The sequence below is a fragment of the Cupressus sempervirens genome, chromosome 6 (assembly GCF_028749045.1).
Source record: "Cupressus sempervirens isolate cs-2001-9-10 chromosome 6, ASM2874904v1, whole genome shotgun sequence".
Lineage (NCBI taxonomy): Eukaryota > Viridiplantae > Streptophyta > Pinopsida > Cupressales > Cupressaceae > Cupressus > Cupressus sempervirens.
In genome coordinates, this window is record NC_143123.1 from 480862693 (window position 1) to 480869635 (window position 6943).

Here is a 6943-nt window from a genome sequence, read left to right on the forward strand (position 1 = left end):
CCTATGTTCCTATACAACATATAGTATGTTCCCTCACTGAGAATTGGTTGTTTTTTTCTAGAAAGTTAAGTGGAGAAGCTAAATTGCAAGGGATGAGCATTATATATTGACTAATCACTCTTTAATTCTTACAAAAATGGCCTTGTCATTGATGCCAAAATATATTTAGAAAAGTATGGCTATGATTCAAGGACATATTATTATCTGTAACATCAATTCCTCAGAATCAATTGTAGACAGTTATGTTTATATCTATCAAGGGATACCATCTAAAATACAAAATTTGTGAAGCATTTTGCATGTAAACATATTGGAGGAGTAAAATAATGCTCAACTCCACTAAACATAAAACATGGTCCAAAATGTCTTGATTTTCCAAGTACCTAGATCAGTTGCTCCTTGGGCTACTTTGCTAGGTATTTAAGAGAACCACAAAGCTCTAGTAGAAAGTATCCTCTATTTACAATGGTCGACCCTGGACTGCTAGCTATTTTCTCTATAGCCAAGATCATTGATTTAGTTTTCTTTGAAACATGAGACCATTTTGGTTAGCATTCTCCCTGGTAGGCCAAAATGGGAACTGCATTTTCAAAAATTAAATTTTTTGAAAACACTTCAAAAACTTTCAAGAAAATTAAATTGATATTATAAAGCCAAATTATGCAACCTTTGTTGCCTTCTTCCCCCCATGCCAAAATGAGAGCTCTAGAGTAGGTCATGGACATCCATCAAAATATGATGAAAAGACTATTATCATCAAATAATTTTTATTGTTGGAAATGCAATGATAGATACATATGCAAAATACAGAAGAATAGACAAGGCACATTATTCTTCAAAGTGATGTCATCTCATGGAAATCCATGATTATGGGATATGCAGTAAATGGATATATTAAATATAAGTTGTTCAAACTTGTAAAATAATAGAGTTGGTAATAGTAGTTGTTAGATACATATGCAAAATACAAAAGAATAGACAAGGCACATTATTCTTGCTTTAAAGTGATGTCATCTCATGGAAATCCATAAATGTGGGATATGCAATAAATGGATATATTAAATATCCATTGTTCAAACTTGTAAAAAAATGGAATTGGTAATGGTAGCTGTAAGGAAACATTTCACTACTTCTTTAGCCTGCTTCTAAGTTCTAGTAAAATGGCACCTTGGAAACATAGTATGGACATCAAGCAAAGCATAGAGGTTAATGGTGGAAGTATCCCTCTCCAACTAGTAGAATCCTATCAAATCTACAACTGTGCATCAAGATGGTCTAGAATGGAAAGAAATCTGTAGAAATTTGGTGCATAAAGAACCTATAGTTACAGTATGCCTATATAGCATTGCTACATATGCCCCTATTGTTGGGTCATTTGAAATCATTAGGTAACTTCATTGTCTTATGCTTCACCCTCAATTGGTAAGCATGCAATCTTGGTGAATTGTTGCCACTTGACATGTGGCTCTTGGTCCTGGCTTTAAGAATGATACATATAATTTTGGGTGTTCCTAGAAATCAAACATCAATGGTGTTAATAGCCTCAATGGAAGCAAGGCATTGTCAACCCAGAATCTAATAAAGAGTACAAATCAAGCTCGTGATTATTTCTCATCTCATTTGTATCAAACTCCTCTTACATTGACTTCTAATGTGGACTATGAGTATGTCGATACAAGGTTGCACTACAGGCTTTGATTTCTCACCTTGCAGAAATTGATTTACGTATTACTGTTGTTGGGAAGCAAGTGCTTGACATTATTTTCAATGGCATCAATTTACACTAGATAGATATCTTCAAGGGAGTAGGAAGCTTCACTGCATTTCATTGGCACCTCTTACTAGAACTCCAATAATTAGTGGTCTTGAGAACTATGCATTGATTCCAATTGATTTCAAAACTAAAACATTAAAAGTTTTAACTATGAAAGAATTGAAATAATCTTGTCAAAATCCTAATTGAATGCGATGTAATGGAGATCCATGTGCTCCTTCTACATGGAATGTATGACACTAATAAAGATAGATCTGCTCTTGTTATAACGTGCTTTGATCTTGGGAGTCAAGGTTTAAAGATTTAGATTTTCATTAGTGAGAAAATCACCACTTTCTCAACCTTGATAAGCCTAAACTTGAGCTCTTACAGTTTGAAAGGTAGTATTTTTTTGGAGCTTGGACATGTATCTCTTAGAAAAGGGGATTTGTCAAATAAATACAGGCATGATTCTGAATAGTCTAGGCTTTTGACAACTTCAGTTGGTATTACTTAATGGAAATGAGATGGAAGGACGAGTCCTTGAGGTTTTGTAGGTCATTTAATGATGGATCCATCATCTCACAACACACTAGATCAATCAATCTTAAAACATTGCATGATTTGTGTTTTAGTAGTTCTAGGCATATCAATGCATGAATCAACAGAAGTGGCTATATTAAAAGGCATTTCAAACAGCTAGTTATTCCCTCTATGTAATTGGGTGTGAAAAATAGGAAATGATGATTATAGAGGTGCACTCCACAATGAGTAGGGTTTGTGTCATGGTAAGTGCTTAGTCATTATAGTCAGATTTATTGCAGTATGCCTTACAAATGTCCCCCTTGGTCAACCAACACCAGAAGAGGAGGTCCTACCCTCCTCAATAGTTGGTCCTAAAGGGCACTACTTAGTCATAATGTGGTAGGTTTTGGCCCTAAGTTTGACATCCCCAACACTCAAGAAGAGACCTACCTTAAGAGATTTGGTACAAATGCCCTTAACCCTCCTCGGGTTACTGCCAAAAATACCCCACTATAGTTCTATAAAACAAAAAACAAAATCACTTTTAGGCCATCCCATAATTGAAAAGCAGCCACATTTTATTTCCTAAATTTTTTATAGTAATATTTAATATTTGAGAATGTTTAATAGTAATATTTTATAGAACAACTTTCCATCAGTTCAAATATGCTTTTGTACACAATTGTCTAATATATGCTTGTGTATGTGATCAAGATAGCGTGTAATTCTCCACTTTTTTCTCTCTTAAAGCTGATTAGGAGAAGTGTGCACAGAAAAAGCATTTACTTCACTAAAAATCCTCTATATTTCACAGTTTCTTCAATTTACCAAGTGTTTGCCAAATCAAAGTGCTGACTCCAAGTCTGGGTTCAAACTCAGCATGCCATATCTGTTCTATAGTCAAATCCAACAAGTATGATCATGACTAATTTTTCGTAGGGATTACACATGTTTCAAAATCGTATCTAAACTTTAATCTTATTATACCAGTTATTTATTTCCTTTTTTCATTTAGTTTAGGATGGGAGAATAAAGTGCTGGTTGTTGGAGGGGGATAATGCTTGGTCACATAACTTATTTCTTATTCTCTTGTATAGACCATTCCTGTGCATAGAAAGTGAGTTCTACCATTTTTGCTTTAAAAGAACCATAAAAAAGATGTTGATACTATCATCAACCCACTTGGCTAAATGAAAATCAAAGCTAAATAGTGAAATGATAATTAATATAATTAACGTACAACATCCAAATAGAAATCACCATATCCAATTTGTATAGAAGTTATTACCACTCTTTGATAATTATAAATGCACTTCAATAAGCTTCTTTATGATCAACATTATACGATTCTTAGGTTTAGAAATAGTTGTAGGCTAGTGCTTATAGTCAAAATGATGAAGACAGATTTCAGTGTGTCTTTGTTAGATTACTCTAATAGAATAAATTAATTTATGTAATTAAGTTAACAAGATAGAATGCAGAACAGGTATTATTTAGACAACAACACACAAGAAGGTAGGTATGAGTTCTCCTTTCAAAAGTCTACTGATGAATCAAACAATCAAGGAAAATATTACAAAAAGCTAGTCCACAAAGCTAGCTTGAAAATCTCTTGCAACTACAATCTTGAATTTATAAAGGAAACATAAGAAAACAAATAGTGTCAGTTAAAGCCTCAATCAAATACATATACAACGGATAATTTTATAATACGGTAATGTAATTTTTGGCACATAGAAGTATATACATGTATGTAAAAGTAGACATTGGATAAGAATAACCATAGAAATAAAATGCATAACAAAAACAAGTTATTTTGCAAAAGGTGATGAATTCCAAGATTATTTAAAAAGACATAAATTACATAGACAGAGCTTTAGTACCTCTGGTATTAGCTACTTTCTTTCCAGCTTCCATTTCAAAGGCGCAAACCTTCATGATAACAGTGACAACATAACCCTATGGTAAATTGACAAAGACAAATCAAAATGCATTAAATATTACTGTCAAAATTTGGAAAACATGAGAACATTTGTATGGTTCTCTACTAGAGATATTCTTTTATTAATCTCAGAGCTTACACAAATAAATTTTATTAAACAACAACCACCTAGTGATCACCTTAAGCCTATTATAACACATAGCAAGCTTGTCCAAGTGTAAGGCCAAAACCTCTAAATCAACACCACCATCTTCCAAATCTAGGAAGGAGCGAAGGGGAGCCCGAATGAAGAATTTCAAGGTCTCCAAGTTAAACCAATTTGGTTTTAGGGGATGGGGGAAACAAAGGAATATTTGGGGAATTAGGAGTAGAGAAATGGGTAGAGCGATCCAGAGTCCAGATAGATTTTGTCTCCCAAGAAGACCCTCTAGTAGAATCATCAGAGACCTCAATAGTTTCATCAGCTAGCTCTAGCTGGTCTTCATTCTTATGTTTCACTCTATGGTCAGGAAGAATTCTGGTACTCAAAATAGGGGAGTCTCTCGGGGTATTATGGGTGTTCTACAATAGTTTAACAAAAAATGAAATAGGGGGAAGTCAAGGTTGTTCAATTCCATAGTCAAATTTGGGGCACTTTGCAGAATGAGGCCCGTGTGGAATTTATAAAGCCTAAACAACAAACCCCAATGGAGGGGAAAGCTACTTTGACCTTAGACCTTTCAATAGATAGAGAAAGCGAAGAGAAAAACCAAAATAGAAAACAAAATTTCACATCCCTCCAAAAATGATTCAGCATCGAAAAAATGTGAGAGTGAAATGTTTGTACCTACCTTTGCAAGTCACAAACTTAATGATGATCATTGCCACAATTTTCCATAATCTATGCAATTGCTCTCTGTTAAAACTTGATTGCAATCTTAGAATCTTCTCAGCCACATCCAAAAATAGTTTGAAAGCCTCTTTGAAGGACATTATGGTGTTACAGAGAATTTTCTCTCCCTCCATACTCAAGCTAGTGATCATAGCAATGGTCTCTAGAGTCACCATAAACTTCACACTTCCCACGGTGACCTTCCCTTCATCCCAAGAAATCACAATTTGCTAAGAAAGGTAAGGGTTGTAACCCTTCATGCCTTCAAAATATGCTATCATTTTTCCCTTTTCCATAATTTCTCAGACTTTGTGATCCTTCTTGTATTCTTTGCAATTATCAGGATCAATTTGATTTGGAACCGCACCCATTTTGTCACTCAAGCAATAAGGCATCCAAACTTCCCAGAACGCATGCTGGAAAACCATGCGAAAACCAACTGGAACTAAACTTGCCTCAACACGCTGCAAAAACCATGTGAAAAAACACAAAACCCAAATGAACCTGCATGCATGAAAAAAATACAAGTAAGAAATGTTTCTTTTTTTTTACATGTAAGCCCTATGTTGGTCAAAGTTTTGACCAACATGGGGCTTACATGTAAAAAAAAAGAAAATTTTCCCTTAACATTTTGACCAACCTAAACTTATTTAGTTGATGATCGAAAATTTTGGTAGAAAAATGAGGTTAAATGTAGTAGTGTTTGAAAGAGGGATTTTTGGTGACACTGTATGAGGTGATGGAAAGCTTAATGGGCCAGTGGTTAGAGCCCCTCTAGTCAAGAATTTTAGAATTGGTGATCCACTTGTTGTTCATCCAATAGCAGGAAACCAAAAATTTATAAAGCCTTTTTGAGATAGCCTTACCCCCACATCTTCAATTATTCCATGTAAAGACACCATTGGTTGACTTCACATTAATGAGATTCAAGGAGCCAATCATATCCTTGAGAAAATTTGAAGACGGGTCTAGCCTAGCTAGCCCTCCTTGTTTCTCCTCCAGACTAGTGATAGCATTAAAATCTCGAGCCATAATCCATGGGAGAAAAGGGTCTAGGAACCAGATCAATATGATATGAGGCCATAAATGTGATTTACCTAAAAAATTAGTAGGAGCATATATATTGGATAAGAGACACCTTTCTCTAGTCTCAAAGCTAGAAGCAACCAAAGAAATGGAGGACTGACTAAAGATCCACCATAAGGGGGAAACTTTTCTAGGGTTCCAAAAGTAAGCCACCCCCCCTCCCAGAACTATTCAAGGGATCCACCCCTACCAAGAGCCCTGGGGCTAGATACGTGAAGCACAATTAGCCAATCCATCCATTATAATATTAGTTTCCTATATAAAGATCACATTAGGAGACTGAGACTCAATTAATCTATGAATAGCCTTTTGTCTGGAGACATTATTCAACACCCTTACATTCCATGACAACACAATCATTTATGGAGGTGGGAGAAATGAGAATCAATGGGTTTCACAGACCCAGACTCAACCAAATTTTCACCCATTATCTTCACCTTCTCTTGATTAGTCTTCCTACCACTCTTTGATGGTTTATCAAAAGCCCCCTTTTTGAAAAATTTCTATTGTATGCCTAAGACAAGAGGAACCTTATTACCCTTTGTAGAATCTGAGGTCCCCTTGGGTGTATTGGGGTCAGGAGCCACCAAGATTGGGCCCTTTGAACCCTGTGACCCACCAAGATCTCCAATATCCTAAACAAGAGGAGGAAAATCAATATCTAGCTATCTAGCCTATTGTTCCCTTGTATTTAGAATCTGATCCTCCCTCTACATATCCCCAACTTGAATCTCATGCTAACCTTTGGCCCCAAAAAGGAGCTCAA

At 35.4% G+C, this 6943-nt stretch overlaps 1 pseudogene; it reads left to right on the forward strand.

Annotated features, from left to right (window-relative positions):
• Positions 1–1160: 1160 nt before the first annotated feature.
• LOC149553127 (receptor-like protein 4) lies at positions 1161–2310 on the forward strand (annotated as a pseudogene).
• Positions 2311–6943: the final 4633 nt, after the last annotated feature.